Source organism: Callithrix jacchus, chromosome 18 (genome assembly GCF_049354715.1).
Source record: "Callithrix jacchus isolate 240 chromosome 18, calJac240_pri, whole genome shotgun sequence".
NCBI lineage: Eukaryota > Metazoa > Chordata > Mammalia > Primates > Cebidae > Callithrix > Callithrix jacchus.
In genome coordinates this window covers 26,610,204-26,626,321 of record NC_133519.1, presented here as the reverse complement: position 1 = coordinate 26,626,321, position 16,118 = coordinate 26,610,204, and the positions used below count along the sequence as shown (strand labels likewise).

Below are 16,118 nucleotides of genomic sequence, written 5' to 3'. Positions count from 1 at the left end.
GACTTTTCACTTTTCTGGAATATTCTTCCTCCAGATTTCGTCATGGCTAACTATCCCACTTTCTTCTGGTCTTTTTTCAAAGTCACTTTCTAGGTGAGCCTTTGGAGACCTCATGTAACACTGTACACACTCCCTTGGCTCTTTATGGTTTCTTCCCCTGCTTTATTTTTCTTTTTAGAATTTATTGCAAACATTCTGTTTTGTTTATTTTGCTTAACATTCATCTTCTCTACTAGAAAGGAAATTCTACCAGGGAAGGGGTTTTTATGTTTGGGTGGCTATTGTACTCTAGCACCTAGAACAGGAACAGGAACAGACTAAGCATTCAATAAATAATTGTTAAAGAAAGGAATGTTCTTAGTCTAGTACAGGGGTTGGCAGACTATGAACCATGGATTAAATCTGGGCTGCCATGTGTTTTGTAGATAAAATTAATTTGGAATACAGTTGCACTTATCTGTTTACATATTGTCTATGGCTGCTTTCATGTGGCAGAGTTGTGCAGTTAAAACAAAGACCACATGGCCCACAAAGCCTAAAATATTTACTATCTGGCCCTTTATGAAAAAAATGGCCAACCCTGCTTAAATACATCTTTATCATACCAGACTGCAGCTTCTCATTCTCGTCTGTCTATTGCACAAGACTTTAGTTTCTTTGTTCATAGTTCTTGGTGCAGACGTGACATTTAAAAACTGAATTAAGGTATATAAATATAAATCTATATATGTAAATGGAAAACCAGTGACATGGGGAAATGACAATATAGGGAAAGGGTTTTAGTCTGGTAAAAACGTATAGGTAGAGTATACTACTATGTATGGAAAAAGAAGGGTATTCAGAATCTACACTCTAGTAAGCTTTTCTACTGGTCTCATCACTGCGGTAGCATTGTGCCATTCAGAAGTAAGTAAACTAACTGATGATGCTCATGGAAGTGTGAACACGTTAGCTAAGGAGGGAATGGCTTTAAGCCATTTTCTTCATTAACTTGTTATTTGAGTAGCTGGGCCCCCAGGTGGCTCCAAAAGCCTGAAACATGGAGGAAATTTTGATGAGCATAAAAACAATCAGCTACAATAGCCAGGAAGTATTAACAACATGAATCCTCTTTACCTAGGGAGTCAGTGACTGAGAGAAAGACCAGACTCCAAAAAATGAATATAGGACACTCCTGACAAATGGATAGATCTCTTGGACATGATGTTACAGATTAGGCAAGATCCTTATCAAGCATTTTAGTTAGGATTTTGCAATTGTAAGGAGCAGGAACCTACTCACATTAACTGCAGAAAATGGATTTATTGTAAAATTACATATGGGCTGGAAGTGGAGCTAGAGAGTTGCAGAGACTGTGGCAGTCAAGAACTCCATCTCTCTCAAAGCCTACATATTTCTCTATGTCTTAGTTCATTCTCACCATTCATTTCTTGTTAGCACTCTGCTAGATTACTCATAGTTTCTACTCCCTTATAGCATTAATTTTAAACATTGCTTCATCTTGCAGTGGCTCCTTATTTGTCTCATTGAGATTTTCCCTTCAGATATATATTTTATTGCTAGTTGCCACAGTCTCTCACAGTATCTTGGTTCAAATTCTGAAGACAGTCAATGTGAACTGGCCTAACTCATCTTTACATATTAGTTAAGAAGTCATAGGTTTCTGGCCAGCCTTGGATTTAAGAAGCTATGGCCAAAAAAGCAGGCTAGCCAGAGGGCTCCTCGGGGCTCCTGGTCTGCAACCCTCTCTAAGCTGATGCCAACTCTACTCAAAGTAGAATGAGGTGGTTTTTCATCTTTACTTCTTGAGGATGAAACTTCTGACATGTTTAATTTCTGGGAATGTCCTTTTCTTTAGACCTTAGACCTTAGTATTCTTGGTGATGTAACTCCCACAGAATTTTAATGTTAATTTTAGTCTTGGGATTACATGATTTAGATCTTGAACCCAAATTTGCCAGGATATTCAAGTAAAGTAAAATTGTTTATAAGATTTTATGTGTATGTGTGTGTGTGTGTGTATACACACATAAAATCCTGTGTACACACACACACACACACATAAAATCTTCTATATAATTATATATACATACACACACACAATTTATATAATTATACCAATGAAACAAACATTTTGCATGGATTATTTTATTTAATGCTCACCATAGCTCCAAAAAGTACATATTTCAATTATAGGCATTTTATACTTTAATTTAGATAGTCAAATAACTATCAATATGCAGTAGCAGACAGAAGTTAAACTCCGACTTCAGAGCCTGTGTTTCCAACTGCCATTCTAGATTGTGTGTTAAGTATCAGGCTTACACACCAGCAAAACATTTAGCTAATTAATAGTAGATAAAAACCAAATATTTGTTGATTTTAATTATGTAATGATTATTTCAGAGCATATGTTCTTGAAGAACGAGGGGAAGGAAAGGAAAACTAATATGAGCTTAGAGATTAGGAAAGACTTTCAGAAGAGATAGTTTTTAAAAATATGTACAGTAGAGAGAAGAAGGGTTTGTTAGGCAAAGTCAATTACGTGAACCAAAATACAGATGTGCAAACATGTTAAGGCCACTCCTTGAAAGGAGGAACATTTCTTAGAGAAGAGTGAGAAAGAAAATTGGAAAAGTTATACCAGACAACAGTCCTTAAGGTTGGGCTAAGGGATTTGAACTATAAGCAATTAGGAGCCATACTTGATGTATGGATATATATGTGTCTGTTTTAAACAGGTATGTATGTTTTATCTTTATTTTTATTATTTTTATATTTATTTTTATTGATACATAACATTTTACTTATTGATTGGGTGCATGTGATTTTTTTACATGTGTAGAATGTGTAATGATTAAGTCAGGGTGTTTGAGATACTCATCACTGTGAGTATTTATCATTTCTATATGTTCAGAAAAATTCAAGTTGCTCTTTCCCAGCTGCTTTAAAATATGCAATGCATTGCTGTTAACTGTAGTCACTCTACTCTGCGGTTGAACAGCAGAACTTAAAGCTTTTATCTAATTGTATATTTGTACCTGTTAACCTACCTCCTTCATACCTACTTCCACCTACCCACACTTCCTAGCCTCTAATATCTATCATTCTACTCTCTATCTTTGTGAGGTCAGCATTTTCAACTCCTACATAAGAGTAAGAACATACAACATTTGACTTTCTGTGCCTGAGTTATTTCACTTAATATATGACCTTCAGTTTCATTTGTGTTGCTGCAAATGACAGATTTCATTCCTTTTTATGGCTGAATATTATTCCATTGTGTATATATACCACATGTTCTTAATCCAGTCATCCACTGATGGATTGGACTTTTGGTTGATTGGACTTTCTATTAAATATATATTACTACCTCTCAGTCTGCTCTCCAAGTGCTCTAATGTCTCTTCAGTTTTTCCACATCTCTGCTGTCCTGTGCTGCATTTGAATAATTGTTTTTGTATTTATTGCCCAGTTGACTCTTTCTTTAGGTTTGGCCAACTGGCTTTTATAACCCACCAATAAACTTATAATTTTTATTAGTGTACTTTTAATCTCCATCAGTTGTACTTAATTCTTTGTCACATCTGCCTAGATATTTTTATATTTATTTTTGTTATTAATTCATACTTTGAATATGCTTTTTTAAAATTGTTCAAAACATGTTGAAGTGGTGGCTACATTAACTTACACAAATAATAAAAGTACCCACAAACAAGGATGAGTGAAACTGGGAAATTTGAACAAGATTAATGGATTGCATCAATGTCAGTATCCTGGTTGTGATATTGTATTATAGTGTTTCAAGATGTCGTCATTGAAGGAAATCAGGTAAAGTGTATACAAGATTACTCTGTAATATTTCTTACAAGTGCATGTGAATCTACAATTTATTTCAAAAGAAAAAGTTAAAAACATTAAGCATTTAAAAATATTTTACATTAGCTGCTCTGTTTCTGTTATTTGGTATTACTGCTTGCTCTTCCTCACAGTGTTTTGTTTCTTCATGTGTGCTTTATGATTTTTGATTGTGAGCCCATGTTCTCTAAAACTTTATCTTTCTTTCTAAAACAATTTCTTTCCAGTCTGAATTAAGTATATGCTTTATTACTTCTGGCAATCACCTAGGATACTACCAATATAAAACCACTTTAAAATATATTATTGGCATGATTTTTTTTAGATCATACCATCTTATGAATTTGAGGTGCAAATCTGTGATATTTGGCTTGTAATTACAATTCTCAGGGAAGGTTTCTCCCTTATATATTTAGTCAAGGCCAAAGAATACAGGTTTTCTTGCTGTACCTCTTGATAAAGTGGGCTTTTTAATTTTTAATATTTTTGGTACTTTGTTTTATTGACAGTGCAGTCCTTGGGAATTCTGGCTTTATGTTGGCTTTCTTATCAAACACCCTACCTTGATAAGCCCTACGTTTTGTTTTGTATCCAAGATTCTCAAAAGCCTGTCAAATAAGTTCCTGGGCATTAGAAATAGAGAGAGCCCTCAAATAAGTCAGTGGCTTCAGAAAATGTTTATTTTCTGGATTCCTCTTTTTACATTGTATGTGGAGTCTGATGATATTCTTTAATTTCTGTCCAGCTTTACATTGCATTTAAAATTTATTTTTGTGTATTATTCACTGATTTTAGTTGTTTTCAGTGGAGGAATGATCAGGGCTTCTAAACTCTTTATACTGGAAACAGAACTCTTAAGCCATTGAATATTGAATATTTGAGTAGTTATTCAGAAAACTAACCTGGAGGCAGTATCCAGAATCAATGTTATGAACTAGGGAGACTAGAGGCAGGAAGATGTGTTAGTAAGTTTCTATAGTAATCTAAATAGAAAAGGGTAGTAGGTTGTAAATGGTTAGGAAAATTATTTGAGCACAATGAAAAGAAATAGGAAACTAGAAATGAGAAGAATTAGATTATAGTTGTTTGCTCCAGTCTAGTCATATAATTTAATTATTTTCTGATTCATACTCATTCATGCATATTCAACAAATGTTAATTTAGTACCTATTCTAGGCCAGGCACTGTTTTAGGTATTGTAGTGCCGTGTGGTATACTGCAGTGAAAAGAAATTTTCCTTCTCTTATGGAGCTTACAGTCTGTGGACTAAGACAGGCAATGAATACACAAGTGTGTACATCATATGCCAAATAGTGGTAAGTGCTAGAGAAAGAAATTCATCAGAATAGGGAAACAGAGTACTTGCTGTGGAAGTAGAGTAAAGTGTATCCATAGAAAGCCTCACTGAAAAGATGATATTTGAGCAGATATGTGAAGGAAGCAAGGGAATGAACCACATGGAATCTAGATTTATTCCAGTCCGAGGAAACAGGAAGGAGCTGGCACGGCGGGACTGAATGAGTTGGGCAGAGAGTAGCTGGAAGAGACAGGTTATATAGAGTCCATGAGGCCACTGTATGGATTTTAACTTCACTCTCAAAGAGCTGTGAAGCTTCCAGGGCTTGGGCAGCAGAGGGCCATAAGTGGTAGAGTGGTATTTGTGGAGGATATGTAAAGAAGTGGCTAACTCCTCTGTCTACCTCAGAGGGATATTGTGAAATCACATGAGATACTGCTTGTTGAAAGTGCCTTGTGACTTAAAAATATTTCATAAGAGGAAGTGTTTGGCTAGACACTGCATTGGATTCAGTGATGAGTTTGAAGAGATGGTGGATATTCTCAAGAAGATATTAAGGTGATTGAAGAGGAGATGTGAAAAAGGTATTTATCTCAGCAAAGAATTTTACAAGGGCAGGATCATACCTTATATAGTAATAAGGATTCATCATGAGGCAGAAAGCATGAGACATGAATCACCCTGCCCCACAGGGAATCTGTGCCCTGTCTCCCCGCAGAGGCCTCTTTCCTATTTGAGTGTAAAAACATAAAGCTGAGTACGATGAGTATGTCTTCTCTACGGTATTCTGCTTTCAGGAAGACTCACTGTTCAGGAATGCCTATGCCTCCTAGCTGTGCTCAGTACCCAGTAGGTACTTGAATTGCCCGATGAACTAATCCTGCGGATTTATAGGAATGAACTTAGAGGTTAGGATATAAAAAGTGTATAAACAAAGCTGGTGGTAACCTATGTTTGCAATATTCAATGGGAAAATAATCATGGGTATTGGGTGGCTATAAGCTTCTTGTGAAGTGAAAGTGTGATGTGGCCATTAAAAATATGCCAACAATCTTGGGCTTTGTTAAAAAGGAGAAAGTGTACAGATTGCTGAAGGAGATGCTCCCGCTAGACACAGTCCTGGCCAGATTTTGTCTGGAATCTGTGCACAGTTCTGGGCAGCAGGTTTTATGAGAAACATCAACAACCTGGAGCACATCCAAGGTCTGAGGGAGAGTGGTGATGATTAAGATAGTAAAATGGCTCTGTTGTCTTTCTAATATAGGTTTTCACTTTCCTCTGCTTTATTGAGGAGCCAATAGAAAAGAATTTTAAAAAGAGTCGCAATGGACTTTTTTGCATCTCACTCTATTTATTCATTTACTCATTCAGTTTATGATAAACATTTATTGAGTATCTACTATGATTTAGATACAGTTAGCAGACACTAGGGGTATGACTTTTGTCCTCGGAGTTCAAGTGGGAGAGACAGACGTGTATGCATATAATTGCAATACTGAGTAGAATAAAGCCAAGTGCTATCTAATTATCTTTAGCCCCCAAGTCTGAATCTTTATGATAACTAACCAACTTGTTTTTCTACTTTCAGGCTCCCTCCATGTTAACTTAAAATTAACTCTGTACACTGTCATCAAAATCATCATTCTAAAAACCATTTATATGTTTAGTGTTTTCTGACTAGAAGGACTCAATCTGGGAGGGAATGGGATTTGAGGCTGTTCTTGAAAGATGGGTAGTGAGACCAGAAGAGAGAGTATATTATACGGGGGCATAATGTCACAGAGAATTGACATCTGGCATCTATAAGAAGATTTAGGATAATAACCATAATAATAACTGCCATTTGTTCAATGACCTAGCCATTAACCGTGAAAATAAGGTAGCATTATGGGGCATTCACAGTCCAATATTAAAATGACAGTTATCCAGACTAACTTCATGTGGCACCTAATACTTTTACTAAATGCTTATGATTCTATGTAACTATTCTGTTCAATAGTTTCTTCTATCCATTTTCCATAGATTTTAATATAATGGGAAAAGTCATCATCCCTAATTCTTTCATTTCTGTACCTTTCTGTATGATCATAGCTCCTTAGTCAGTAAATTGATAAAATCACATTTTTTTTCTTCTGTTAGTAGCCTGGTCCACCACAAGTAGCGTTGATAAAGATACGTAATGAAGATGTCCTATGCAGTAATAACCTCTCCTACCTATAGCATTCTTGGGGAGTTATTAGAGCATCTTAATGAGATAAATTTGAGTGGCTTATCTTATTTCAAGACTTTATTGTGGCCAATATTATAATAAAACCCAAATCCAATAATCTTTTCCTAAGGCTTATTCCAATGCCTTTTATAGTTTTACTTTCTTTCATTTATTCTATTCATGTATCCATTCATTCATTAACTCATCTGAATTTTATTCCATGTCTAGAGAAATCCTTATATATTTTGATACATATTTCTAAATAAAAGGACTCTGAAAGAAGTATCTATTAATCTGTTTAGGTGCTAGTTACAGCATACCTTTTTGCAGGTAGGACTTGAGTTGGATTTTATATGTCCATATAATACAACAATTTAAAATAATATGAATTTAAAATGGGAGAATGAGGAGGCATAAGAAAAGACTTGCCAGGTGTGGTGACTCATGCCTTTAATCCCAGCATTTTGGAAGGCTGATATGGGCAGATCACATGAGGCCAGGAGTTCAAGACCAGTTTGACCAATATAGTGAAACTCTGTCTCTGCTAAAAATCCAAAACTTAGCTGGGTGTGTTAGCACACGCCTATAATCCTAGCTACTTGGGTGGCTGAGGCATGAGAATCACATGAACTGGGAGGCAGAGGTTGCAGTGAGCCAAGATTGCACCTCTTTACTCCAGCCTGGGTGACCCATCCTGGGTGACAGAGTGAGACCCTATCTCAAAAAAAAAAAAAAAAAAAGAAAGAAAAAGAAAAAAGAAAAGACTAAAGCAGTGGCAAATTCAGTGATTCAATCAATACAAAGTGATTCAGTGATTCAATACAAAGTGATTGCCCATGTATTAGACTGCTGGAGCGACGCCACTGATTCAGTTCTGAGCCTCCCAGAATCAATACAAACAGGGAGGTAGGATAAGTTACATTGTTTACTCTGTTTACAAGATGTAAGTAAACAGCTGCTCAAGACAACTACTGCCATAGGTAGTCATACTGGACAGAAATTTCTCCTGGGGGGCAGAGGTTGCAGTGAGCCGAGATCGCGTCATTGCGTGATCTTGGGTAACAAGAGTGAAACTTTGCCTCAAAAAAACAAAAAAATTTCTCCTGGGGACCACATATAGAGGAAGCTATGTAGTATAATGAGCAATGTTCTGAACAATATATAAAAATCCAATATCATCTTAAAAAGAATCAGTTTTGGTTCTGCTCATAAGCACAAGAAAAGGGCCACTTTATATCCTCAATGACCTTTTCTAGAAGGGTTGGAATAATTTTATTCCAGAACAATTTTAAAGAAGAGGAATCAAGAGAGTAGCCCTTTTCTGGAGGTCAGAGAGGAAGGGAGTCAGAATCCAAGCACTAGTGGCAGACACAAACTGAAGAAAGGACACACGTTTCTCTGAGACTGGAAGGAATGAGTGAAGGGTAGATGCAGATTTATGAGTTGTTGGCATGCAGAGATTAGAGGAAGGTTTTCCTGGTAGCCTTGATCATCTTGATGAAGAAGAAGGCAATAGTCTCTTGGAAGGGAGAAGATTGCTGGCAGGCAGGGCAGAAACTTGAGGGGAGTGGAGGTCGTTTACACTAGCCTCTTTCCAGTCAATTTTCAAGCACTGAAATGTGAAGGAAACTTGTAAGTCTAACTCTGTTTCCTTCTTTCACAAGTCATTGTGGGAAAAAAAAAGCAACTTCAAAACCAGCTGCTGCAAACCTCTAAGGAGGTACAACCAAGGTAAATTCTGAAAGACATAATGAGCCCACTCAGAGTCAGAACATCACTGCTGGACCTTGGAGACCATCTAGTTCAATTATTTTATTTTATTTTATGATGAGGAAGTTTCTCTCAAATTACAGAGCCAGTTGATTATTGGATTAGATCCAATAATCTAATCCAAAGAGCTGTCATCTGACTCTTGTCTGTTTCCCAACTGCACTGTACTCAGCTACCCAAGCCATTAGGCAAGAGGCAGAGGACACTATGTCTAAGTCTATGCCTCTGTTTCTTCATTTCATTTCGTGCTTCCACTTCACTCCATAGACTCAAAACTATCTTTTGAGGATCAGAAGGAGAAGTTTGAAACCATAGATTTCTTTCTTAGTAGACTCCCTTGCCTATGTGGCCATAGGTTTATCACAATGTTTCTTCCATCTAGTTTTATGTCATCATTAATAGAGTAGATGATGCTGGGGAAGGAGAAAAATAAGGAGCCTGATCACATGTGAAGAGGGTATGAAGGAAAGTTCAGAATAAGAGTAAAGCCTAGAGCCGCCTGTCAAATTTTTGGGTAATGTGACTTCCAGGAAGTTAGAACGGGCTTGCTCAGGGTTGTCCATGGTGCGGCCCCCAGAAAGGCTGCAGGCTTGGTGACCAAACAGCATCTCTTCTTGCAGCCTGCAAGTCCCGACTTAAAGAAAACAAAGAGCCATACACCATGCTTCATTGCAATTGCCACAGGAGAGGCTTGGAAATAAGGGAAAACTCCAATGATGAGTGGACTGAGAAAGCCGTATCCTTTTTCTGGAATAGGCAGTTTTCCACTTTGAAGAATGAGTAAGCTACTAACCCAACCCACAAGCCAGGCTGGGAGGGTAAGGGACATAAGGCAGTCGGATAGTGAGGGGAAAGGGGGAAATGAGAGGAGGCACTTTGTTTTTCTTTTCTTCAATTCGAACTTGCTTCTTGACTTACCAGCCTTTACTAAGTGTCAAATGGAGATCAGAGTGACCCATCTATTGCCACATGGAGGGTCTAACTTAGTCATTTTCCTAGAGATATGGAAGGTAACTTAATTAGGCCATGTACTGTCTTGTAGCAGGATCTGGTGTTAAGTCATCCTTGCTTGAAGCCCATTGAATGATCACAGTTATTACGTATGAAAACCTGAAAAGGTGGCTAGCAACTAAGCAAACTATTTGAGATCGTGTTTCTTCCTTGATTTTTCCTTGTCGGTTTTCATGCAAGGGCCTTCTCAGGTTTCTAGAAACTTCATATTGTGACTAAGCAGGGTTTCAGGTATGAGTTTTAAGGATTTGGTTCATTATTTCATTTTATTTCAACAGTTGTTGGGGAACAGGTGGTTTTTGGTTACATGGACAAGTTCTTTTTTTTCTTTTTTGCATTTCATTATTTATTTAGATGTTTAAGCTGTCGCACTAAGTTTTTACAAGCCGGTGAACACTGTCAAATTATTTCTCCCACAGAACTATAACCACATATCCCCAGAAAGTATAAATACATGGTTGAACTAACATTATTACACATCACCATTTTATTAATTACATAATAAAATAAATTATCAAGTATCCAAATATTAAGTTACACAGCTCAAAAGGCATATAAAATATTAGATGTCTGCTCAATTCATTAGCAGAAACTCACTTCCTTTTTTGCAAGAGAGGTTGGGAAGAGAAGGAAAGAAAATCACACTTTCAAACAAAAGTAAGTTGGTAAACAACTTCTGATAAGTATGGAAAAAAATCACAAGAATTTCAGTAAGTTTATGATTACAATAACCAAGTATCCCTACCTTAAAAAATATTTTGCTAAATTAAAGAGTATGTTCTACATGTTCTGCATAAGGCAAGGGCAACATTTTGCTAAAAATAATTAACAGCCCTCTTCCATTCTTCTCTCAGGCTCTCCCTCTTAAGTTGCACCTCCAAGTGCAAACATTAAATTAACTGTAATGCTTTTTTTTTTTTTTGGCCTGGACACATTGAAGATGTGCTTCTGTACAATGTAAATTTTCAAAATGGAGATTTTTTATAACAGCACAAAGTGAGATTTATGGAAACATATTAAATAATCACTGTAAAACTTGATTAAAAAAATCAGTGGTTAAGCAAACCTGATATATACTGGTGTGAATATAGTCAGAGGTAACATAAAGTGACCAAGGCAAATAACCACGTAGGCCCTACCTTTTCTTTTGAGACAGAGTTTCGCTCTGTCACCCAGGCTGGAGTGCAGTGGCACAGTCTTGGCTCACTGCAACCTCCGCCTTCCGGATTCAATGATTCTCCTGCCTCAGTCTCCTGAGTAGCTAGAATTACAGGCACGTGCCACCACACCTGGCTAATTTTTGTATTTTTGGTAGAGACAGATTTCACCATGTTGGTTAGGCTGGTCTCAAACTCCTGACCTCATGATCCACCCACCTCAGTCTCCCAAAGTGCTGGGATTACAGGCATAAGCCACCACACCTGGCCATCCTATATTCAATGTTTGAAATGATTGAAGGAATAAACCACATGAGGTCTAGAGTGTTCATAGTTCCTGGGATTTTAGTTCTGTATGATACTAAAAGTGTGCAAGTATTGTTCTGGGTATTTTGGCACCTAATCTTCCTAAATTTCTATGTATTCATAAGATTCTGATGTGGGAATAGATTTAAACAAGTCGTAATTCAATACTGCCTAATTTTCGGAAAGGTCAATTGGTACAAATGACAAGAATATTTTATATGCTGACACCAAGAATCTTTTGCCAAGTGTCCAAATAGGTTGCATGTAACCCAAACACAGAGGTTGCCAAATCTGTCTATCTTGTGACCTGATAAAACTGTCTTTCAGTATTCCTATGGAGGCTTCGTTAGACATACTCAGAAGCCAACATGTTGGCTAATATGTATAACAAATTAGGTCCTATCTCAAGTTCCACTTCCAATAGCATTAGATGCTCCAGTTTTATTGAATACAGCAGTTGTTTCTATGACCGTTGGACTCTTTGAAGGGCAGCCGCATTTTAGGGTAGTACTCCAAATACAAAAGTTGCTTGCTGTTAAAAGCTCCATGCTGCTTTTGTCTTGTGAATTGCACCGCATCTTCATCTTTCATTCCACCTTCAATTAATGCTAGGGCAACAAGTACTGGAGCTACCCCAAGGCCTGAAATGCAATGAACAGCAATATAACAACAAAGGTTTTTCACAAAACATAATTTTTACAAAACTTAACCAGTCAGTTATTAACAATCTCGTTGGATGGTGGTGCACCATCATCAACAGGCCAGTTGAAAACATGGATTCTTTCTCTGGAAGAGTAGAGCCATAAGTTGCTTCACACACTCTTACTCTTGTGGTAACTCCATACTTCTGAAGCTCCTCTATAAATTTGTTTCAGGTCACATTGGTTGGATTGCATGTAATAAGAGATCTCATGTTCTTGTATGTGACTTCCACAGGAGCTGGGTGGTTCATTCGAGCCATATTAATTTAGTTAAAAAACATTCAGTAGGTTTATGAAATAATTTAAAAAACTGAACACAGAAATGATGCAAAGAAACTGAAGTCTACTTCAATACACTCCACTTGAAATTCTCAGTGCTTTGAGTATAAAGTTGTATGTAATGGCAAATGAAATGAACCTCCTAACAACAAGCAGCAATTCTTCAATCCAGTAATACTGAGGTAACAGAAAAGAAATGCACTGAGGTTTACCCCATCTAGGTCAGAACTCTTATAAAATGCCCTATGAATTTCAACTCAACACTCTGTATCCAGGATAACCACTCTTATGGGGGCTTCTTGGTGGAGTAGTAATCAATTTCTTCAGTTCACTTCTCTGCATAGAGGTTGGGCTGTGCCTGGCAGTAATCTCCACTGACCTTCAGAAACTCCAGGAATATTGACCAAGAACACCACAGAACTGAAGAATATATTTACTCATTGAAGTCTGTGGCCTAATCATACAGCTGGTCGAGGCAGTGGCAACACAGGCAGTGGCGGCAGCTGCAGGGCAGAAGGTAGCCATGGTCGTGGCTGAGTGGCAGTGGTGGCGATGCCACAGACAAGTTCTTTCATGGTGATTTCTGAGATTTTGTGCACTCATCCCATGAGCAGTGTACACTATACACAATGTGTAGTCTTTTGTTTCTCATGCCCTGAGTCTTCAAAGTCCATTATATCATACTTATGCCTTTATGTCCTCATGGCTTAGCTATGTTAGTTAGTTTTTCATTCCTGATTTATTTCACTTAGAATAATGGCCTCTGTCTCCATCCAGGTTGCTGTGAGTGCCATTATTTCATTCCTTTTTATGCCTGAGTATTATTCCGTGGTGTGTGTGTGTGTGTGTGTGTGTGTGTGTATGTGTGTATACATATATATACACCACATTTTCTTTATCCACTCATTGGTTGATAAGCATTTAGGTTGGCTCCATATTTTTGCAATTGTGCTCCTATAAACATGTGTGCACAAGCATCTTTTTTAATATAATAACTTCTTTTCCTTTGGGAGGTACCCAGTAGTGGGATTGCTGGATTAAGTCCATTTTTGAGTAAACTATGGTGCATAGAGAAGGTTCCAAGTGCAAGTAAATGCCACAGGAAATTGAAAAAATGCTGCTTCTTTGGGAATCAGGACATCTTGCTGGTTGAAATGACTTGTCTGAATATCTAAGCTGACTTAAACTGCTCAGCAAAGAAAGGTTGAGGCCTGTAAATAATGTTTGTGGAGCTATGAGAGTGATGTTTGGAGCATGCTAGATGACGTGCTAAGTATGAAAGCTGGAATTTGAGGAATGTAGTTAAGTTGCATCATGAAAGACAATTCCCAGGATGTTTCTGACTCCAGTAAGTACTGATTAGTGTGGCCTCTTAGCCTTAGTTTTTTCCATTTTGGAATGTTGGATATTTTGATATTAAGCTAAACCTTGAACTTGACCACTATAGACTGAATTTTGTGACCTCCAGGCATAGTTCATATTCTGAGTCCCATTTTGTCAGAACAGCTTTCCCAGATGTGTCACCTAAGACTTCAGAGGTCATCAGATCTATGTCTTATTTTCAGAGATGGGCCACCATTGACCCAATGCTTCTTAATTAGCATGCCAAAATTCTCAGACAAAGAGACTGAATTGTATTTCAGTCAACCACTTAAATGAACTGAGAGTAAGAAAAGATGCTACTCTTGTTTGGTACATGTTAGTTGATATTTTAATTAATTAGCTTTTGCCAGTTTATTTCTCTGTAGTGTTTTAAAGGACAACATAAGAAAAATTGTACTGTGTGTATTTGTTCATTCAAACAATTTTGTAAATGCAGATAATGTCCAAAGCCCTGTGCCTCTGTGAGGTTAATCAAGATGAATGAGGTTAGTTTTAGCTGTAAAAGAGTTTACAGTCTCAAGTATTTATTAATTCAACAAGTTGTCTCTTTGAGTTTAGTATGTGTGAGGCACTAGGATCAAAAAAGTAATGGGATTTGTATCCATTGCATCTCTATTTTAGGTACCATGAATAGTAAAATACAACTTTCCTCAAAGTGTTTGTAATCCAGACTGGAAAGTGGGTTGTGGGAGGATAAATTATAACTAGAAGTGGCTACTATATAAGATAAATTTGTCACATTTGAGCCATTAAGTATTATAGGAATTTTAGAGACAAAAGAGACCTCATCCAAATTGGGTCATCAATAGGATAGCCATGTAATTTTTTCATGGGACACCACTGAGAGTAAAAGGGGGTATGGTTACTAATTGTGGCAGGATAAGAGAAACAAACTTGTATCACCCAGGCAAACCAGGACATACTCCATACATCAGGGAAAGGTTCGTGGAGTAAGTTGCATTTAAACTAAACCTTGCAGTGAATTTAAACCAGAATCCCAAATCCTTTCTCAAATACAATGTCCTATTAGTACTGTGTCTCACATGTGTGCCTTGGAGCTGCCTTAAACAAATTGAAGTTAAATTATTTCAGTAAATCAGTAGCCAATCAGTTTTAAAAAGAAATCCAAAACCAACGTATATCTACACATGCTGTAAAAAGGCTACTGTATGGCAAGGTGTTCTCTATGTCAGAGAAAGTGCATAAGTTTTAACTCAGGTGCCAATTTTGACTGAATGATGATAGTTTCCTGAAATGTGATATTGAGAATTATTCTGAGACTGTAACCTGATTCAGTGGGTAAGAATGCTGTATTTGGTTAACAATGTCGACTATGGACACAGGAAGTTGAAATGGTGCTGTTTATTTGCTTTCTCTTATAAAAGGATTTATACATAATTCAGCAGGTAATTTTTGAAAATAAGTATACACGTTCAGCTTAACACTTTCAATTATTGTATCTCTGAACAGGACTAAAAATAATAAAATTAAATTGAATAACTGTTCTTAGTGCTAGGTGACCTTTTCTATGGGGTTTTCTGTAATATGTCATTTTTTCTTTTTCATATACTTTTGAATGAACTTAAGTATATCAAGTAATATGGTCATCCATTAAGAAGTTGATAACACATTAGTGATACTACAGTACTGCTACAGGAAATTGAGTAAAGGGGCCTGCAGTGACTTACTTAAAGTAACTCAGTAGACTGGTGATGAAAAAATACATTGATTGGTGACTTATCTTAGGGAAGGTAGTATAGGGTATTGAAGAAACCGCTGAATTGGGAGGTAGATGTAATAGTCCATTTAGGCTGCTATGACAAACTATCATAATATAGGTGGCTTAGAAACCACAGATATTTATTTGTCATAGTTCTAGAGGCCAGGAAGTCCAAGACCAAGGCACTAGTAAATTCAGTGTCTGGTGATCATCTGCTTTCTGGCTCATAGATGGCACCTTCTTCCCATGCTCTCACATGGTGAAATGGTGTGAGGGGTCTCTCTTGAGTATCTTTTATTAAAGCACTAATTTCATTCATGAAGGTTGTGCCTTCATGATCTAATCACCTTCCCAAGTCCCCACCTCCTGATGACCATCACTTTGGGCATTCAGATTTTGACATATAATTTATTTTTTCAGAGATAGG

General features: G+C 37.1%; 1 protein-coding gene and 1 pseudogene across 2 annotated transcripts in view; one reads left to right on the top strand and one right to left on the bottom strand.

Annotated features, from left to right (window-relative positions):
- The window catches only part of PAPPA2 (pappalysin 2), a 283,586-nt gene that overhangs the window by 47,654 nt on the left and 219,814 nt on the right, over positions 1-16,118 (top strand). The gene's annotated exons all lie outside the window — the stretch shown is intronic.
- Positions 12,013-12,698, bottom strand: LOC108588936 (protein tyrosine phosphatase type IVA 1 pseudogene; annotated as a pseudogene).